At 50.4% G+C, this 22530-nt stretch overlaps 1 protein-coding gene across 6 annotated transcripts in view; it reads right to left on the minus strand.

Moving 5' to 3' along the window:
* Positions 1–19470, minus strand: part of Sv (paired box protein shaven) — a 136149-nt gene extending 116679 nt beyond the window's left edge. For all 6 annotated transcript variants that reach the window (XM_076909892.1, XM_076909886.1, XM_076909889.1 and 3 more), the window contains exon 1: positions 19221–19470. The gene's annotated coding sequence lies outside the window, so the exon portion shown is untranslated. The remainder of the gene's footprint in view (positions 1–19220) is intronic.
* Between the last annotated feature and the right edge of the window lie 3060 nt (positions 19471–22530).

Raw genomic sequence — 22530 nt, forward strand, 5'->3', positions numbered from 1 at the left:
ACTAAAAGGCCACCGGATCTCGTTCTGAATAGATGCTGTTAATCCGAAATAATCGAAATTAGTCGATCCTGTTATGAAAGATTCGTGGAATGCCGATCTCGCTCTCGTGGGAGCACGTCGATTTTGCGATGGCCGTTCGCCAGGCAAATTTTCAAAAACGAAACAACCGAGGCTAATTATTCAGACATATTTTTTTGCTAAAACGCAACGAACAGACGAACGAACCACAAACCAATGCCAAATCAATCGACAGCAGAGTGTTTCAAAGTTCGCGAATCGAAAGAAAGCGATCGTCAGGTGGGCACGCGGATGAGACGTCCACGAATGCGTCTAAACGCAGGAAAGAGCCGATACATCGGCGGATCGGTTATGCCCGACGGAGACGAATCGATTGGCGTAGACCGCGCGAGAAGTAACTGGATTCGCCGCGGCGATAATGACCGACTTCGAGGGCAGACCGTCGTCCCCGCGATCGTTTCCTGCGGCACCAGGAAGGATATCGACTCCGGTCTGTCGAGGCGTTTCTATTATTCTGGGATTTATTGGAGTCGCCGGATGCTGTGTCCCTCCTGGGAACGGGAGCGCGTTGCTCGACCTCTCTCTCTCTCTCTCTCTTCTTGAAACTACCGCTGTTTAATCGAAAGACGAGTCCTTTTTGCTTTTAGAGAGACACGAAAAGTGCGAGATACGATTCTAAATTTATCACGCGAGAATTTTCCACCTGTCGCGATTGTTCGACACTGGTATTGCACACGTCGCGACTATCTATCCGTCTGATCGAGATTTCTTTCTCCACTTTTTTCATTTATCCTCCGACTATCGCTCGACTCGAATTCCTTTCTACGTCGAGCAACGCCGATCGAATCGTTCGATTCGAGCGACTAATCGTCGCTACAAATTCTTGCTAATCGTTACATACTTCTGGGAGACAATCGACAGTTTGAAGGAAAGAATCGTCTCTGATCGAGGATCGACGAGATCGAAGGAGAAACGATTTGCGATCGAAAACGTGAAAGAAGAGTTAATTATGCCAGGTGTGGCGGAAATAAAGCGATGTTCTCGAACGTGGACGGTGCGACAAGTCTCCGGATCGGAATCTCTCGCGAGACCTGACGCGGTCGATTAAAGCGTAAAAATACTGGACGCTCTGCGTTCGATTCGTTCGTTCGCTCAACCCAAAGCCTAGTTCCAACCCGATGCGTCCATGTATCGAACACACCACCTCCGCAAGCGTCCATTTCTTTCTCTTCCTTCTGCTCCATCGGCTGTTTCCTCGTACTCTGCCTGACAGCCTGCAGCTCGACTCGTAAGCAAAATAAGTGCTTCTATCCGCCTCGAATGCACGCAACGTGATACTTTTCCTACCAGAGAACGAATCTCAAAGTCCGCCATCCTCTGGCTCAACAGCTTCGCATTCGTATTCCCTCTAATATCGTTAATTGTTTCCTGTTTTTAAAATATAATTCAAATCGTTTAACGAAAGGATTATTCCGTCGGTGCTGGCTGCGCGAGGCTCGTCTGCTCGATATCTCAATGCCCCATCCATCCACCGTTCCCTCTAATTGTCCGATCAGAACGAATTAACATACACATCGCCGCAATTTTTCCACCACGAGCATCGAGCCACGTAATGAACACGTGCTACACGGCAAAAAAGATGCGCGTAGCCGATCCTGCGCCGAGATATTATGCCCCATAAGCCGGGCAAGCCCCGTCCGTCGATTCCCCAATCGCGGTGCTCGATTCTATAGATCGATATCTTAATTCCACGACACGAGGATGAGTAGTCGTTCGCTGTTCGATGAGATTCATCGATTCCGACCATTACAACATTCAATTGCTTCATCCTGTACGTTGATCCCTGCGCGGAACGGTATTCCCTCGGCCGATTACGCGCCTCGGTTCGCCTGATCGATATCTTCTGTTTCCCCTGTACAAATTTCTGAGTGATTAAAACGTTCCAATATGCTCCTTTTTTCCCCCCCAACCCGGCGATCCTCCTCTTTTTCTGATACGTCCTATCGAGCATAGCATAATACTGATTGCTTTGAGTCATTAACCGGCGACCCGGAGGTGCGGTGGTTGTTAAGTAGAGCTACCCGGCCGCAGCCAGAGAGCCGAGTGTACCAAGTGCATCGACTTGGATGATTAAGCAGAAACTGGTGTGTTGCACTCGGAATATTATCGAGTGATATTATACAACGTTCGTACGATGCCTCGCGATCGAGGAAAGATCGAGCCCCATCAATTTACCCCCCGAGTGAACAAAATACCATTTCGTTGTATAAATAACCCGCGGATACACCTGGGGTATTAATTATCATTTTTCCGTCGCGATCCTTGCGCTCGACTCACAGTCGACAACAAATTGCACCGTTAAACGGAGAGGCTGCCGGTTACAAAATACTTCCTACCAGAAGAAAAGAAGCGGATAAATAAAGAGAGACGAACCATCGCGGCGCACCCGTTCCTCCGTTAACCCCCTCCGCCCTCTCTTTTTAACCGCGCGCAATTCGTTAAGCTAACGAACACGTGCATCCTCGCGAAAAAGTCCGCGTCTACGTGTAGCAACCGTCTGAGAAACGGTCAGGACACATCGCGCTAACCGGTAAACTTCTCTCCATTTATCAGCTCACCAATTACCCATGCACGCGCGTGTGCGACGCGTCCACGCACGCACGAGCGGGCTTCTAATGCACACGTGGAAAAAGGACGCACGTAACGCATTTGTAACACACGTGCGCGCGCGCGGGCGAGCGTACGATCGGCGATCCGCTCCGCGTACGTACGTACGTACGCGTTAACGCGCGTTCCCGCGGCCCAGCTCCGCCTGTGGCGGTCGCCGCCTCGCGATACCAGGAAGAGTCTGCTCCCCGGCCATCGATACCGGAGATCTCGTCTCGTACGGCCGACAATACGCCCGGCTGTTGCGCACCGCGATTACCGTTCGTCCCGCTGACAATTACTATTCCATTACGCTCGCACGATCGCGTCCGCTCCGCCGCGATCCAACGGGACGGGACGATCCGAGCAGATTGTCGCCGGTAGTATACGGGTCTCTGTACACCTCGTGTTCGTTGCTAAGGGTAGTTTCGAGGTGAACAGGATCTTTGCACGATTGTAAAGAGATTCAAAGAGATTCAAAGAGATGCAGGGAGATTCGAAGAATTTGTATTCTTGAGGGTGGTCTAAAGGGGTGAAATATGAGTACGTTTAAAAATTCCTCAGCTTCCTGTAATTGAAATAATTTGGGTACTTTATACATCACGCGATCAGAACCACCCACGAGTCCTAATTAGACAGTCACTGCACTCGATCCCGTAGCAGAGACCAATCAAAGAGATCGTCAGCGGTAGGTTTCTCTAATCGCTCGGCGCATACTCGAACGAACCGAACTCTGGCTCCGTCTCGAGCGGTGCATTTATCGCACAACGCTATAACACCTTTATGATCAATTATCGCTAAGCTCCTTACAGCACTTGCCTTGGGTCGTTGTAATTACCGTATAGAGGCAGAACTCGATGCGAGCGGTACGTAAACGGTATGACTCAACAGGCAGGCATTTTCAGATGAAAAGTTAGTATGAGGCGAGAGATCGCGGAGACGGCTCGCCGCGATCGTGATCGAACGATTTCGTTCGAATCGCTTAAGAACGAGGCGAAAAGTTTCTTGGTTCGAGGGGACGTTGGAACGATTCCTTTTGGGTGGCCTTGCCTGGTTGATTAGCCCACGAGATAGGAGTATCTGGCGCGCAATAAGGCGACCTTGCTCGAAGGCGGGTGGCACAGGAAGTCGACAAGGTTTTTATCGTGTCCGACGCTCGTTGCTACCACGACAAAACAGCTAGGACGGCGAACGAGCTCCCTCGGGTTTCTTTAAAAAAAACCTCTCGAAACTCGTTCCACCAGGTTTACGAGCGACATCTTCTGCGATTTTTATGCACGCGATCGTTCGCTAATTGTTCCGTACAAACTGATAATAAAAATAAACGGACAACGAGCGACAAGTGCAGGAAAATGACATACGCGGCAACACGAAACGTTGCGATTAAATACTTCAACCGAGAGTGCATCTTGCAACACTCGACTGACTCCCACGCGACTCGCTGTGTAACCAAGCACGATTAAATCCTCCAATAAAACCTGACGTCACAATTAGATCATCAATTACCCGGCCCAACAAATCCTCCGACGCGATTCCTCGAATTCTCCATTTGACGACTGTTTAACAGGCACAATTTTCAGTTTCGCTGAAACGTCGATGGATTGTTCGATTTTTCCAGGAACAAACGGCGCCGGGAGTTGAATTAGATCGTAGATCGTCGATCCCCTTGTTCGAGCCTTTCCCTTTCGCTCTCCAGCCCAGTTGCGTCACGGGTTCCCCAGCACCGGATGCGCCGAACGGACGTCAAATTCCTCTCCGTCGTTTTTTTCCTTTATTCCACTCGACTTGCATCCGCCTGGCGTCGCGGATAATTGAGGGAGAATCAGGTCGCTTTGACGGTCTCCGTCTCTGTCCGTTTCGTTCGTAGTCACCGTCGAGAAGAAGATGATGGACGAAGGTCGCCAGTCAAACGAGCGTCTTCCTATGGAAATCACGCTTTCACGGGCCAGACGTGAAACTGGTTCAATCGTAACTTCGAACAAACGTATCGACAAATGGAATATTAAATAAAAAAATTCCAAATTAACAATCGTACGTTACTCTGTTAATATATTGAAATTTAAGTAACAAAAGTGTCTCGAACGATGTCGCAAAACGTAGCAAAGGCGCGACGATCGTAAACCAGAGGGAAGGGCAATCGTGCTCGGCAGAAAAAGGAGCGCGAGGGTGGTTTATGTGGGTCGATCTCTCAGAACCGTGGGCTGTCCTCCGCGAGAAGCGATCGCAGGGTGGAACACAATACGGTCGAACGCGAGCCGCAAAGAGATTCGATCTGATCTGTTCCCGATACCGTTGTGTCGTATAGCAACGGGTATCTCGCAAATAATGATTGTTAAACAAGCGGCCGGTTATATAGGGGGCCGTTTCGCGCAATGGTGCGTGCCACGAGCGCTAAACTCGCGTCGAGCGGCACCTCGTTAAGACAGCGTTACAGAATTTCCAAGAGGAGATATACAACCCCCGTGGAGGCTTTAAGAGGCATTTCCACTCCCTCTCTCTCTCGAGGCGCCACGTTCTGTTGCGCGAAATCTGACAAAGAAAATATTAGGTGGCCCCACAACTCACGTCGTTCGAATATAGGAACAGTGACAGTTTCACATTGTCTCGCAGCGAGTCGCGAACGTAGCTTTTACTGGCATTTCATTAAACCAATAGAAAAATCTAATACCTGACATCTGATATCTAATACTTTCTAATAGTTTCTTGGTATTCAGAATTAATTCAGAATCAATTTATTGACGCGTTATCCGGTTAATCGATGGATGTGATGTGTAGCAATCCAGAACCGAGAATGGAGATAAATAATGGGGAAAATTAAGTTTGTATGCGGAAAAGGAATATAAAGAGAGCATCGTTTCTCGCTAACGATACCTTCGTTATCGAATGTAAACGTTTCTCGCCCGTTAGACGCAAGAGCAGGCGAATAAAGTTGTTAATCGAAACGATTTCCCGATAGAAGAGCCGCGGTAGGAAGCTCCTCCTCGTAGGATAATTGCGTGCGCTAGAGGGACGCGAGGCAAAAATGAAATAATCGATAGAGGATACGTGTTTTCGTGGTAATTCGTAAAATCGAGAGACACATGGAAACGGTGAAACGGCCGCGGGAAAAACGAACGCGACGAGTTGCAAAACGAGTTACCTTCTAATGATGGCAGCCGCGTGGCAGAGGTTTGTACCGCGCTAGAATTACAGGACGGTCGTATTTTCCATGCACGAGCGGCTTCGAGCGCTAAATTTCCTCTCGAACTCATCGAAGATGCTCTAGAAAATAGTTCGCGGCTAGAAGAGAAACGTCGCGATGATCCACCATTTTTCAACCGATCCTACCTACCGACTTTAACGCTTCGTCGATCGATCTCAATGTTTCCGTGGCGAAGAAGCCTCGCTGGCCGTGAACAAAGAATCTTAATTAATATAGCAACGGAAGATAAGCGGGGCCCTCGGTTCCCCTTGTCAAGCCACGCTCTCAATCTACGAAGGGACATCGCGGGCCAGATCGAATCGAGAGTCGCTGGAACTCGAGGTTCCGCGAGTCATTGTTGGATACCATCCTCGAGGCCTGTACCATTATCGATCGATCGTATTGTCGCGCGGTGCGCTTCCAATTAGCCGCCCTTAGGCCGTCGTGAGAATTTTTCGTACACCAATACTTTGCAACATTTTCCCCTCGACGTCGTGGAAATTGCCGGCGTTAGAATATAATTTGAGAAGGTATCAACGTCGTTTGGTATTTCGTAATTGACCAGCGTTCGGTTTAATTACGTATTTTATGCATGCGTGAGTATCCGCAGTCTAGTTATCATTGCGCCGGTATCGGCGTGGCTCTGCGAAAAAATTCAGGATGGAACGGCGGGTTAAAAGCGTGTAGAAAGATCGTTACCGTTTCAAGGATGGTAATTAAACAGGCTGTCGCGAGCCATTTTAAGTTGGAAAATGTTCCCACGTGTGCGCGAGGCTTCTGCCGTCGCGACGGGATCGCGGGGCTCGTTTAATTGCACGCTCCTTACTTGCACTTTCGTTCAAGGCGATGGCTTAGAATGTGTTTGCGTGAACGCGAGTTATTGCTCGAGTTATTGCCCGTTCTAGAAAATCGCGGGAAATCGAGCCGGCTGAACAATCCGGATAATGGCCGACTGCTTTTATTGATTGTTTGCGCTTCTTGGGCGCCGCTAAATAATTGCCGCCTAAAGTGTTGAGCGTGATCTAAGTATACGCTATCGGAATCGAAGGAATCTGAGAATAATTCCTTGGGAATTGTAGGTTAAAAGTAAGACTCGGGTGGAATTTCAATTTCAGAGTATCGATACCTTGGAAACATCGCAACTTGAAGAATTCAGCTGTTTAGTCGTTCGAATGGTAGCCTACGAACGGTAGAATAAAATGATTCCAGCTGATCAGCTACTTAAAAACTAAAACTATAACCACGCTACTCGCTGTCGAACAACTCGCGAGTAAATTCTGGCGATGATTAAAAACTCCACTACTGGTAGCCGGGAAAATCAGCGACGACTTCGGGGTCGTGAGACGTCGAACGAGTACAGGGTAGCCGAGTACGAGCGTTGGAAACTTTTGCCACACATGGTACGTGCGAGCAACAGGAGGTTATTTGCTAGATAAATCTTGACCCGCCTCCTTGCATGCCGCGCGATACCCGATCGAGGTTCGACCGATCGTGTATATACGTTCGAGAGAGTAGACCTCATTCACGTGCCTCGCCGTGGCAAACGGGCTGCGTTCACCGTGTGCGCCTATCCTACGCCCTGCACCTGATACCGGCTACGAGAGCCTCGATGCATCGACCGCTCGCCCGCTCGCTTTCCTTTAACGCCGATCATCGTTTCCGCGCTTCGCCCTTATCGGGGCCCACCTTTCGCGTTTCGAGCTGCTAATACTGTTACGTTGATAATTACGAGCCAGATAGTAGCCTCCAGCGGTTGGTACAGTGTTATAACGCGATCTACCAGAGTCCTCTCCTCGCAGCTTCTTTTACTCTTCGTGGGATTTAGCGTAATTAATAGCTGGTGATCGGATCGACAAGTTGGAAAAATGTTGAAGCTTCGAGTATTTGGAGGCGCTTGGAGAACCTTCAGAACGTCAGCGATGACTCTGAAGCTTCAGGACTGAACTGTTTCGGGTGTTCCTAAGAGGACAAGAACGTCGTTCCACCCCCTGACGCATCGAAACGAGTTCCAGTCACGTGCTACGTCGATCCACTAACGGTCGCGTTCAACTCGCTCTACCCATCCAATGGTGCATGCACCTGATACCTACGAGTCGCACTTGTTGCACGAGCTGCCATTACGCCGCGCTAATTCGTACTCTGGCCGTTTCCTACGGTGACGCACGTACCGACACGGAAAATATCCGGTCATTTATGGGGGTGAGCGTTACACCTGCTGGCAGCCCAACAAATAGGGGTTTTAGACGGTGACGCGCGACCAGGAATGTAAATTCTCACTTCCTGTCGGCGGATAATTGCGCCCTCTCCCCTTCGAACTGTTCCCCTTTTCTCTCTACTCTAGTTCGTTCCTTTTTTTCCCGGCGTCAATGAGGGACGGCTTGTCGGGTGAAATCTGACGAGGGTAATTGGATCGAGCGACGGTTGTTACCCTTCGAACTTGTCGTTTCCCTTTAGCGATCGAGTGAGAGCCATGCAACGTTTCCATTCATTCCAGGAGACCCTCTTCCGTTTTTCGTAATGGGCGGAGCACTGTTTAAATTTTGACAGAGATCATTCGTTAAAAGCGCTGGATACCGGCGGATTATTTTTCGAAACTTCCAATGTACGACTCTGACGATCGAAGGCAACGTTCGCGCGTATCTTCGAGACAGAAATCGGTAGAGAAACATTTACTATAAGTGCAGGACCGTGTTCGAGGATACGCTCAGGCGGGCGCGCGCACCCGATACCCGGGCTGCTTGTTACGCGGCTCGTCGCCACCACTCTCAGACAGAATACGCGCAGTTTCCCACGGAAATTTCCGGCAATTTGCGAAACGTTCCGACGCGCGTCTCCGCGCCGTGCCAAGGTCGCAACCGCGCGGCGCGCCGTAACACTTTCTCGAAACGCGACGCACCGCGAGGAAACCGACGAGGAGGCCCGCGAAACGCGCCAACGCTCCGCCAGCCGCTCGTTCCACGGTAGAAAAGAACGCAGCCGCTTTTGCGTAAATTAATTTTAACGCGTTAGTTAAGACACCAATCGTACGGCGGACGCGGAGAAACGTCCCGCGGATTCGATTGCGTTCAATTCCAGTGATAAATGAGCGATAGTTAATCGAATAAATGATGGAACGCTCTGTATAAAATTCCCGATACGTTCTCCCCGGTGGAAATCGATTGCTTTTCTAAACTCCTGCACCTGTACACGAAGTGTTTAAAGAGGCAATAAATTGCGCGCAGACACGTAAATGAGTTATGGATGTGAGCCGTGTTTAGTGTTTCCCGGACAAGAACTGTGAAATCGAATGGCACTGCACTGCCTTCGAAGTTACTCTGAACTCCTGATCGATCTTTTAGCAATTCTCCGGCTCCCTTGGACGCGATAAAGAATTAATATGAATATACGCGCGAGAGGAAACGCGCGTCGATCGATAATCCGTAGGAAAGAGCAGCGCGGCGCGAGCCGCGGTCCTGGTGACTTCAACGCGCGGATAGGAGACTAACGCGTTCATTACCAGGCGGCGGGCGATTCGAACGGCGCGCTCGCGCAACAGGAAGTCGATTCTGGCTCGCGCAACATGACTGACACGCTTTTATGATCCCTAATGGATTCAAGAGGATCGACGCCAGCGCAACAGCGCGGCTAGCAACGAAAGGGGGGATACACGGGACTTATATCGCGGCGCGACGAACAGTTTTGATCCGAAACATCGGGAATATATCACGTTTGACGCGCGCAGATTCCACCGCTGCGCCGCGTGATCCATCGCATGCCGCGCGGCATCGATCGGCTTTTTAAAGAGGACATTAATTAAAACCAGCCACTATAAAATTAGCGCGATTCCAGTGTCTTCGATACGCGAGACTTTTGCGACGCGCACCATCGAGCTCGACGTGGCAGGATTTCGACGTGGTTGATGGACGTGGCAAAACGAAGCCTGGCGCGTGAGTATCATAGAATCGTGGTTGCGAAATGAGTCTGGTCTGTGAATACGACGGCGTGTTGGGTGTATTTATCGAATGAGATATACTTGAGGAAGACGAAGGGGATACTTTCCGCGTAAAACAGTGTAGAATCATAAAAATTGAGAGCCCTGAATTTTTTAAAGTATCAGTTTGTTAGGAGAACTGTAACGTAAAAGAAGCAAGTTGGTTTTCTAAAAAAAGTACAGGTAAATTTACCAACGTTCATTTTCTGAAAAAGGTCTACCTCGGATGAAACGTTTATAGTTTAATTGAAATCAGCATTACACGCTCGGCAGTTAAGAGGCCATCAAGCAATGATTTCTCTGCCCAAAAGCGCGCACAAAGGGGCGCACACCATGGGAGCTGCTTAGCGGCACGAGAACACGTCTCTCGCGCGCTCATTACCGTAACAGCGCATTAAGTCATCCTCGCTTTCATAACGTCTGCCGGAGTGATTTACGAGATTCAATTGGCCGTGGTGGCTCGCGTAGCTGCCGCCTCGGCGGGCAAATAAAATCGACGTCTATACGAACGAATATTTACGCGCTTAATCGCGCGCGGTAGCTGCTACGATCGTACGTGTGGCGGCTCCAAAATTCTACATCCAATGAGGCTGCCAAGCGATAGAATAGCGAAACGCGAACGTGAACGTCGTCGCGAGAGCAGTTCGAACGCGACAGGGTGGTGGATCGTCGTCTAGTTCCCCGTCTGATTTATCGATCCGCCTCTTTTACCCTCGCGAACGAGTTACACGCGCGGCGTCGACATCGCAAGAAAGGGATCGGGGTTATCGCCGTCCGCGAGGCGCGGCTTATTTACGAACCGAGTCGCGTTCGTCGCTAATAATTCAATAACGCCACGGCGCGGGGCAATAATTATTCCACTTGTCCGATGCAATCGAGCCTGATTGGAGTTAACTGCGCGCGTGCACGTAGAGCCGCGAGCGCGCGCTGCGCCAAAGAAAGTGTATAACGCACTAGCTGGTACCGTCCCTCTGATTGATACAGATGACTACATCCGACTGATGTGTGGGCACCGCAGAAGGAGGCGCCCGAGAACAGGTTCGTGCATCCCTCGACGGCGTTCAGCGGCCGGAAAAACGGGCCCCGCGACGCCATTAATGCTGTCAGGGGCCACTGTTGGCCTCCGCGTTCGCGTCACCTCGCAAAATGGACCTCGTTTCGCGTGGAATTCCAACCGTTACCGTGATACACCGACGATAGGCGTCGATAGAGGACATAGATGGAATTGATTTTCTATAGAGGCCAATGAATGGTATATAGAGTAGTCTGGCAGTGGTACGCGGTGTTAATTTCGCGCGGAACAGGTCGATCAATGTGACGCTAATGGCCACGCAGGGACGATGTAATGGATACGTGTGATGGTTTCCTCGTTCTTCGCGATCCTCGAATTCCTTCGCTTTACGATTACCCGATATACAGACGCGATATTTCATTCCACGCTCTCGCGGTTAAATAATCGATCGTGTCAAATTCTAGGATACATTGCGACTCGCTCGAACAAATTACACGGTTATTAACATATCCTATATATCCATTAAGTGGCCAGCGCTGAAACTAATGCACTTCGAACGACGAGTCCAATTGAAACGAGAGAAAAAGGAACGAACGACTGCCCACCTCGATTAAAGAATAATCGTTTACGATTTCTGTCGAGTGTAACAGCTGTTAATGGAAGAAAACCGGCGTCTTCTGTCGGTTGTTATCGAGAAATGAAATCTTCGCGCTATCCTAATAGATTCGGATCAGCAATTTGTACGGCACGGTTATTCACGATCAGCCGAACGCCGCGGATTTATCGATTCATCGATTTTGTAAACGCGTTAACATCGTCGCGCGCCGGCTACGCGGCGTTCCCGCGATATTTATCAGCCGCCAAACGTTTCCGCGGGTTCGCGGCACCGCGACAGGTGGCTTTTTCAGCGGTGGAAAATTTTCCCGCGGCCACGGTTTTCGTCTCGCCGGCTACACGCCGCGGCGTAGCAGATCGCGCGGGTCTTTATTGCACCGGTTTCGAGTGCCGCGGCCTTTTTTTCCGCGGGCGGAACTCGTTTTACCCTGAAAACAGTGACCGGTCTGGCCGCGAGCGGCCACCTGCGCGGTATGTAAATGCGCGACAACTAATTTCTAATTCGCGACCAAATGGATTGCGGAGCGCGCCGTCGTTCGCCGCGCGAGCACGATAAAACAGTCCACTACGTACAACTCTGACATTACTCTCCGCGTGTCCCCGTGCGTCGTCGTCCCTTTTCGAAATCCTACCTCTGCTTTCAAGTTTATTGCTTCTGGTACCGCGAGCGATACACGAATCGAATTATCGTCTAGCTGAACTGAGAAGAGAGTCGAACCGTTTGAATCTCACTTTTGTTATCGCGTGAGCTGTTAAAAATGTTCGAGTAAACATTGTTACGCGACGTCCATCGAGAGGAACACCCAAAGCATCCGTGTAATGTACCTCGCGGATGAAGAACAAGCGTCTCCGGTTTCTTGAATGAGCTGATCACCGCGCATCAATCCGTTCCCATCTGTCTGAGGCGAAACAAGAGCGATCGCTTGAAAGAACGATAGCCACCGGTTCGAAAGGCATCGGGAACGCTGTGAGATAGAGTCCTAGCTACGGCAAACTGGCAAGTCGGTGGCGAGAGAGCAATAACCACTCGGTGATCCGAATGACCGGCGGGGTGCCATTAAAACCTCATGATTCGTCCATCAAGCGGCATTTATCTCGCACTCGGGCCCGTAAGAACAGTAATTCAGCTGAAAACGCGTGTTGGCCGGCAGAAAAAGCTGTCTGGGTAAACAGCCAGAGCTAGAGGAATGCATAAGAAACGCGAGCCGGCCGAACGTCTAATTAGAAGAGAGCAAAACGAGCGGAACACACCCGGGGTAAGAAAGCGTCTTTCGAATGGAACGATCGCGAACGAGAAGCGTGGAGAGAGTTTGGCAGAGGGTGAGAAAGATACTTGTCGCTGGAACTTTTTGCTACTTTCGAGGCGGTAAATCTCGTCGTGACAGCTTCTCAGGGTTGGTGAAGTCGATAGACGCGTGGACTTCGAGGAACAATTCTGGTTCGCCAACGGGGTAGTTCTTAGAGGGTAACCCAAATATGGAAGATCGACTGGAGATCGCTCGATTTTAAGAACTGCTCGAGGTATCGAACGAAACGAAAGATGTAAAAATGCAATCGATATGCGAACCTTAAACTGCGGGGACCACAGATCTCTGGAACGATACGGAAATTATTCCGCACGACAGAGGAGTAATAAAATCGATCGTGGCCCGTGGTAAATCCACGCGTTCAGCCTAGCTGCGCCGTAGATACCGCGAGTAGCTGGCGACTACGCGGTCAGATAGGCTAGCCAGCAGCAGGCTGGCCGAACGAGCGCATAGTTGAGGAGGTTTGCAAGTGGAATAGATATATAGGTGGGACGTAATCGGGGCCAGGTGTGGCTCGACCTGATGCTGGAAGCGGGAGAGCCGAGATAAAGCGGAACGTTTGTTGGTTCTGCTCGATCTTGAGGTATTTACTTTCATCTCCGCGGCATTTTTCAAGATGGAGTCGCGCGATCCTTACAGAAAGATTCACTATTTTCCTCTTCCAAACTTCACCCTAGACATCCAGGTACTTCACTCGAACAACTCGACTCGCAGAGCTTCAACAGTATCGTTGAAAAACTCTTACAAACACGTCGAAGAAAAAAAAAAGCTCGTCGAGTGGGAAAAGCAGGAAAATCGAGGGGAAGACGAATCGTTCTCAGAGCAGAGACGATTTATAAATAGATTCGAGCTACCTGTGGACGCCCTCGGCGTGGCGAGCCACGCCACATGCGGAGAGGGCACACGCGGCGCGGCCGCGGTTAACTGTATAAACGCGCGGGCACGCCGCGCGAGCCAAGCGCAATTAACCGGCGCGAGGAACCGGCCGGTCGAGCGGTTAACAAACGAAACAAGAGGAGCACCCGCGCCGCATCCTTGACATGGCCGCGATCGGCCACCACCTAGACCGCATTCCTGCCCCGCCGTGACAGACGCCAGGTGACGATCCGCGACGCCGCGGTACCTGCACGCTTTGCGGTTGACCGCCGTGTACGACCAACGCGGAAGACGGAACGCGACCCCCGTCGTCCATTTTAACCTGGCAATTTCGGTGAATCCGCAGATCTTACTCGAGACTTGCTACTGACTGCTGCTGCATCTTATCGTTCCCTCGTATTACAGTAGTTTAATGAAAATAATAGTATCAGTGTCAGTGGAATCAGAGAAATGGAGCGGACATTAGAGAACGAGTGAAAAACTTGTCTACTTAAGAATCCACCGGCTCTTGTTTATCTCGTGTACAGTTTTACCGAGGTATCGGCCGGAAGAAACGCCGCGCAGCGTCTTCGAGAGGCTTAACGATCCTACCGCGAAACTAAATTACTTTTTAAGCTACCCGTCAATTCCACGATTACGGGAAACCGAGCGAACCTGGAGAAACTGAACGCCGATCGGAAATGTCTCGCGCGTCGAGGGGAGAGTCTAGACAGTGTGAAATTCTAGGAAGCTTTAAAAAGAATCTGAAGAGGTTCTGCTACGCGAACGATGCGCGAGGAGTCGTGAAAATCGAAGATTTCCATCGATTCGAGGATCGAGTTTATCGTCGAGCGTTCTAAAACCGCGATTCGAGCTGCCGGTTGCGTCGTATCACTCGCATTCCGGGCTCACCTTCTTCTATCAGCCAGGACAGAATCGAGCGGTCGTTGCACGACGTGATGACTTCTTTAGCCGCATACCGTGGCCGCAGCTAATATCACTTTGTAGCGAGTGAATGAGTCTAACGAACAGGCTGATGGACGTTAGATTAGACCGGTCCAAGTTTTCGAGACGGTTTTATCGGCGGGGCCGCATTCCGGTTCGCGTGCGTGACACGTAATAGCTGCGTAATACCACGGTGCGCGGGGCCGCGTAATTCCACGGGATTTCAGGAAGAGAACGCGGGGATAAGAGGCGCGGGAATCGTTAACCGGGGCAGACGCGCGTAAATTTTCCAATAACGATCGCGTCGCTCGGGGAACAAGTCGCGGGACGACGCAGTAAAATTTCAGGGCCCGCGGTACTATCGCGCGTGTCCATCGAAAAATCCCGCGATTACCCGCGACCATCGATTATCCGGCCCGATCGAGCCGTGTTCGACGATCGTTCCGTGGCCCGGGCGATTTTTCGAAAAACCTCCAACGGACCAGAAACCGTCCCTGCCTTTTTATCGCGCGCGGAAGATCTGTGTCCCGTGGACGTTGTTAACCGTGGACCACGCTCGTTTCACCGGGGCACGGGCATTTCAGCGACTGTTGAATATTCGCGTTTCAGAAATTTATCGTACGCTCGATCGTTTCATAAACGCTTAAATATCGATAGCGCGTAGCGAGCGTCTATCCGCCGCGGGTCTTTTATCACTCGCGTTAAACCAGGAAGCTTTTCAAAATGCTCGAACGCGCGTTGATTATTCGCGTTTAACGATGCTGCGATCCCCATTCGAACGGATAGAGTCGAGCTGGATGAAACTCGTCCATTCGACCACGTACCATTAATAACGCCGCGCGTATCTACGAAACTTCCGCTGCACGCGTTATCAGCGGCGTATATTTATATCGAAAATTAATAGCTGAAAAGTTCGAGAGCGAATAGATTTGCGTATTCTTTTCGAGGACGAGTTGGCGCGCGTCGATTCGTCGCGACGCGTCGCGGCGTAGCAACAGGTAGGCCGGGTGAAAATCGTTGTGAAATCTAATTACACGATCGGGTCGCGGGAAGATAAACAGGTGTGACCCCGCGATCGATCGATTACGAGCGGGGTTTGACGGATTGCACGGTGTCGCGGGCCCCGCAACGAGAGGAATTGTATAGTTCGATGCGAAATGACAGTAGAAAATTACTCGGATGTCCAGCTGAGATAATGGTCTTCGAGTCAGGCGAACAGTTTGCCCGCGCGATTGGTTAAACTTCCCAGCGACTCGCCGCGCACCACCGTGCTGACGGGCATTATTTATTACGAGCGTTGAACGCTTACGATGCGAGACAAACGAAATAATCGGTAATCCGAAATTCCGCCACTCGAATATTAAATTCCCCTGGAAAAGTAAGGGGAAGAAAATGGCTAGAAATTTAGATTTTCGTTCTTGCCGCCACTTTTTCCATCCCCTCCTCCTCCGCATCTGCAATTTTGTTGCTTTCTCTGTTCGTCGAACAATGGGCAATTTGAGATGCCATGAGATCCACCAAGTTCAAATTTCTCTTTTGAAAGAAGAAACTTGAGTTTAGAACTTCATCGCGTTGCAGTAAAATTAAAGAAAGATGTCGCTTAGATGTTCTACTCTAATTTCTCCGATGGAACTTTGTCGCGTCCTTCTGAGACGATTCTAACTTCTGCTCGATTAGATTATTCGTGCGAGAGAGAGAGAGAGAGAGCAGGGTACAGTTATGTCGCAAAAGTGATAATCAGTCATAACTGGACGCAAAAAAGGAACGAAACGGAAAGTAGCGCGAAACGATGCGCTGTATCGATTGGAAAGTCACGATTGCGGAGTGTAGATTCCAAGGAAAAAGCTGAACGGCGCGAATGGATATCGTTGGCACGATTGAAAAATCGCGGATGCGGTTTCGCGAGTAATTAGATTCAGATAGTTCGATAACGAAGCGGCAATGTAACATGCGAGGACGCCGAATGAACAGCGAAAACTATTAATCCCGAGGCGCAACGGCTATCGATAAGACCATTAACAGTTCCGGAGAGAAACTGAGTCAGGTGGAATCAATAAACGATTACAAACGATCGATGATGTCCATCCATTCAAAACACCTTCGTTTACACTGTAGCGAGAACACTGTATCAACTTCTCTCTTAACACCTTCAGAGTAATACAAAATTACCAATTTTTACAAAAACTTTACTTCTTTCCCTCACAGACCTTTATCTACATTCACCAGAATCTCCTATTATAGACCTTCTTCGTATAAACTTTTTACAAATACTTCTCAGAGTTTCATAAAAAAAAATCTCCAAAACACCAACGCGCCACGAACAATAGGACGCTGCAGTCAGGCATCGATCATCCCCCTCGCAAACTAATCGCCTTAATCGTTCCCATAATGGCTGTTATCAATTGGAACGGAAGCCAGGGCACCAAAGACGTCGGCGAACCCTTCGCAGCCCTATCGTCTGTCAACCCTTGTTCCCTCGAACGCGAACGAGGGCCGTCTTTAACGACCGCCACCTGACGCAACAACTGCCTCTGGCCAAGATGGCAGTTGTCTTCGGATGGGAAGCGTGCCGCAAGGGGTGGAAAAAGGGCAGATGCCCCCGTTTCGCTCCCGATTAGAAACGAATTTCTCGAGGATAATGGGGACCGGTTGAAGGAAACCGGGCGGCTCGCTGGACGATCGTTATCCGGCTTTTCGATCGCGCACAAATTTTCGATGAACAGCGCCGATACGACCGCGCGAGGCAACCAGGACGCCGTTTCTCGACGGCACGCGCGCGCGCGCGAATGAATATTCATTTGATAAATTGACGATCGCAGAGGATCGTTAGTGGCCAGGGGATGCGCGGTGTCTGCAAATTGAATACGGTATGCCTGTCGTCGGGCGAAAAACTCGCGGAAACGACGTGCGGTCCGATTAATTTTCGCTCCGCGTAATTCCGTTGAGGAATGCTTTCGTGCGGGGAGGGAAAGGGGGCTACAGTTCGGGTAATGATATCGATAAGTATATTAACGAATTCAATTTAACTTATCCACTATGGGAATTTTTGCTCTCGCCCAGGCGCTCACATTTCCCGCGAAACATCCGAAAATGAATAATTTTCTTGCACGCGCGATGTGGATTCGACTGGTGTATTTGTACGTTTGAATGTGAGCGAATGAAAATGAGATTGCTTAGGAATCCTGTTACATTCTAATGTAACTGCCGCTATTCGGCTCTTCGATATCTTAATAATATTATACCGGTGCATCGATAACATATAATACAAGATAACCTAACGGTTGGTAGGATTTCTTTCCTGGAAGCCACACGGGAAATAGAGGAATACAAAATTCGCTGGTAATAATGGAGTGAGACGCGGTTGTGCGACCGGTGTGGAGGGTGATTGTACGATTGCGTTAAAAAAGAGAGAAAAATTTGTCGAGGTAAAAAGTAGAGTTATGTCACCGAAATTATTATCGATCGGTATTATCGCATAATCGGTACCACCTCTAACGGCTCGAGCAGCAGTTCCGACAACAGAATTTTAGCAACGTCTCGGGGATATTTCCAGGGAAAAAGGACGAAGCGATTAACCGATTGAAACGGAGGCGAATGTTCGCCGTAGACCGCGTGTTTTGCCGATTTACCGGGCTATAAACGTCCCTGGCGAGCCTCTGTTTCGCGAGATAGGATCGTTCAGCGTTTATTATAACGCGTCAATCTCGGAACGTCCGCGGTAATGCGCTCAAAAACGCGGTCTACGTAGCCGTTCTTGATACTTATTGCTCCGCTGAATATTCCGCTGTCGAGATAAACTCGCTCGAGCGCTCTATACGAAGTGATTCAACGATGACACTCGAGAATTTATAGTCCCGTTCCATATATTTCGAGATTAAGGAAAAGGACTAAACAAACGCGGCCCCGTTCGCTCTTTCATTTACAAAACACAATAATCGCGGCTGTAATCTGTCATAAAATCGCTACCGTTCGCTACCTCGAATTACCGTCCCTTATCAACTTTTTCGCGTACCGTTCGGCTCTTTCCGCGACGAAAGTCCGCAAAAAGAAATCGCCGTGCATCGTTCGCCGTGGAACGTTCCTGCCGTGTGTCGCTCGAGAATGCCCCTAATATTTGTCACAGTCCGCTCGTTAGTCATTAACCGCGCGGACAGATCTATCATTATTACGTAGGAGACCAGTTGCCTATTATAGGCCAATGTAAACACAGAGTTTGCCGCCCTGTGTGCGTGCAGAGTTTGCGCGTGTGAATCGCGTGCAAGCAACTATCGTTGCCCCATTCAGCGTACCGCATGCAAATACGTTGCATTCTAATCCTTAGTACCCGCTGCGACTGATAATGTTTTCTAAAACCTTCGTGTTTCGCGTATTACTTTGAAACCCATCGAACCAGAACATTTTTCCGCTCGCGTATCAAAATATTCGATTAGCCTCGTACGATTCCTTCTGATTTACTATTGCGTCGATTCAAGTATTTTAGAGGTTCGAAATATCAGCGAGTACTTGTAAAGTCAGGATATATCGGAACAGCGCGTGTAACAGATCAACGCGTGCACGCAGGCTAGATAGCGATACCCTTTTTTTTTCTGGACACGTAATGAGGGAAATGAGAAAGATAAGATTAATAATATGAGATCGAGTAGTTCGTTCAGAGATGCACAGAAAACTCACCCGAATACGAACCGCTGCGTCGTCGTGGTCGTGTTCGTCGCCTGCCTGTATCCCTCGGTTACCGCCTGACCGCGCGTTGAAGTCTCTGAATATTCACTGAACACCGCGGCAACACTTCACCGTTCGCGCGGCCCGTCGCACCGTTCACAATCGTCTGTCATACCCGCACAAGATTCCCTTGGTTCACAACAACTGAGGCTTCTCTATTATCTACCAAGTTCCTCTACAATTCATTCGTACGTGGATTTCTCGGTCAGAACTCGAAACGTCGCCAACGATCGCCACGAATCCGATGGGCCGATCCGTACCAAATCTGCGCGCGTCACGGGGATCGAACGAACTCTCCAGCTGTTCCCGTCGACTGTGTATTATCGAAATCCGCGGTTGATAAACTGTCCTCGATAAATCTTCGGTGGCAGGAAGAATTCAATTATTTCCGAGCATCGCGCGCGTCGATGATCGACGACGGACGACACAGGTGACGGTTCGCAGACGCGTCGAAACGAGAGGATGTTCAATCACCGTGGATCGGGTGTTCATTAAGAGTGACCGGCTCGTTGGTCACCGTTCCGCGAAACCTTCCGGATCGTTGGTCCCGCTGATCGCGTGGCTGGACGCGTGTGATACCAGGGGGAGGGGAGGTGGTGTTGCACGGTTGAAAGAGGAAGCGTTCGGCAAAGTTCGCCGTCGGGGATGACGATAAAATCCACCGACAGGATCGATCACGGTTCTACTATCGACGAACGCGCGTGCAGCCGACGCGGGTGATCCCAGGTTGGGTCTCGGTTTCCGGAACTCCCGAGGGTAACCACAAAGGGGAGCGTCGTTGATCGGCGATTCAACAGGCTCGAGGCTCCGACCGTGTCATCGAGTCCACCCTTAGTGGCGAATCTCCGTTAAAGACGCTCGAAGCCAGTGGATTCACAAAGAACAGTTCACAGATCACGGGATAACCTAATCGCCCGCGGACGTTGGGACGCGTCGAACCGGGTAGCAGTCAACTTTCACGAGGCGATCGATAATATCGATAGACGCGTGGAGGTAAAGTTTAGCCTGTTATCCAGGGGGGATTCACCGGGATTGAACAAGTGGCCGCGACGCACGTCGATCGAACCGGGTGACGGTGATCGATGACGAGGCCCACGCTCGCCGATGCGTGATCCCGATGGACGAGGTCCGTGCGGTTATCCTGGCGAGGACGATCAGCCAGCGTGGTAGCGCACACAGGATCGGTCGGCTGGTCCCGCGCTTCACGTCCTACGTGTTCGTGTCTACGTTCGCCGTTCTACCTCGTGGAGCGTGCAGCAGGAGGCGTGCTGTCCCGGACTGGACTAGCCTGGGCCCCTGGAGTAGAGAGGGCCGGTCGCGCTTCACCTCCGCTTCACCGGCCTCCCTCCACTTGGACGTGGCGGCTCTCCTGCCTCTCTTCCTCTCTCTCGCTCTCTTTCTCCTGGCGACCGGCTGGCTTCGTTCGCGTAAGCCTCGAACGGAGCACTACGAGGCTTACCTGTCTCTCTGCCTCCCCTTCTACCGCGACCTCACCGCGATATCAGTGGGCCGACGGGGAGAGAGAGAAAGAGTTCTCGAGGGGGCAAACAGGAGTACTGAAGGAGAGAGAGAGGAAGAGAGAGAATGAGATAGATAGGACGACGGGGAGATAGTCCAAGGGGGTTCAAGGGGGAGAGGTAATGATGAAAACGGCCCCTCTCTTGCAACTTTCTTGAAGTCTTTTGGTGGACGCTCGTACCACGACGCCCCCACACGCTGTGGCAAGAGGTGAGGAGAGATTGGAGCGCGGCTTGGTCGCTTTGAAGTTGACCAGGTGGCGCGATCGAACGACAGTCCTGCTTGCTGATTTTGGGGATTCCTCTTCATTCTACGATGGGGTATGCTTTGTGATCCAATCAACTGTATAGCTTGAACAATTCTGCTCTAATAATGCTACCCTGGAAGAACCACTTCTGACCATCCCTCGAGCAGTCACCACGAATATTCGAGTACCCCTTCGACTTGGAGAACGTCGACCAAGGCCCAAGACCCGACTGCATACGCTGAAGATGCCCATCGTCGAAAATTCCACGGCTACTCCGAGGTCCACTCGGAGCAGTTCACACCGTCACCGTTATGGGCGGAACCGAGCGGAACCACGCTCTGTGCGCCGAGCGAAACTTCCCTCCCCGTTTAAATTGGACTTTGGGCAAAGTCGGTGCTTCTCGTTCGTATTCCCGCGTCGTAAATCGACGCGCTCTCGCTCGTACGTGCCCGATGGAAACGCGTGGGCGTGTGAAACGGACCGAACGGAAGGCCATTGAATTTTTGTGCAAATTTTTCGACAACCAGCCCGCGAGCTGGAGGATATGAACGCGCGGCTAGCAGTTCGATTGCGGAAACGCGATACGCCGACGATATCCTGCTTCCGTGGCACTTGTTCTCCGTTTGTTCTCCACTCGATTAATCGATCGCACGCTGAAGTGGTGACCGCTGGGACCATCGAGTTTGACGAGAGTCTTTGCCGTTTCGAATCTGATTTATATTATTTAACGACTCGTATCCTTTGCTCCCTCCATTGTCTTCCCTCACCCGGCCCTTCATTTGGTTTGAATTACAAATTCACGGTCAGCATTGTTTCGCAAATACGTTAAATTGGGGAGTATCGCGGTTGGAGAACAAAGGCTGGTTCGGTTAATCGTTTCCAGGGGGAAACATTCCATAGTGAATTATAATACCGACGCAGCGTCTGCGCTATAACAGCGTAACCCCCAAAAATTGCTTCTGAGATTGCGATTAATGAACTTCTTGACGTCCCAAACCTGCGCGCCTCAATTTCCATGTACATAGTCGTAATTTTGATGGATTACGCGACTGGAAACGAGAACACGAGCAGTACAGCTGCATCGATCTCTCCGTAACGGAAACGAAGAGGAAAAGAAAAAAAGAAGAATACTCCACGTTTCGTAAATATCCGATACGCTCGACGCTATAAGTACGAGTCGTACTCTGGTACCCGTAATTAACTCTTAAAGTATTCAAGGAAACATTGGCCTCGTTTTGCCCCCCGAAACTGTACGGGCTCGTAGAATATTAACGCGTTCTCGGGTAGCTATTTAACGATGCCCGTGCCAGATGAAACGTCGGCCGCGCGCATCCTGTCCGGCTGGTTCAACGGTCGCCCCTTGTAAAAAGGTACGCGCAACACCTCGAATAGTTATGCACCCCTTTTTCGCCCGGCCCGCAACAGTTCTAATAGCGGCGCGTTCTATCCACCGGCGTTCGTTGCACTTGCTGAAACAGCTGTGGCACCTGTTCCTCC

This window comes from Xylocopa sonorina, chromosome 2 (assembly GCF_050948175.1).
Source record: "Xylocopa sonorina isolate GNS202 chromosome 2, iyXylSono1_principal, whole genome shotgun sequence".
Lineage (NCBI taxonomy): Eukaryota > Metazoa > Arthropoda > Insecta > Hymenoptera > Apidae > Xylocopa > Xylocopa sonorina.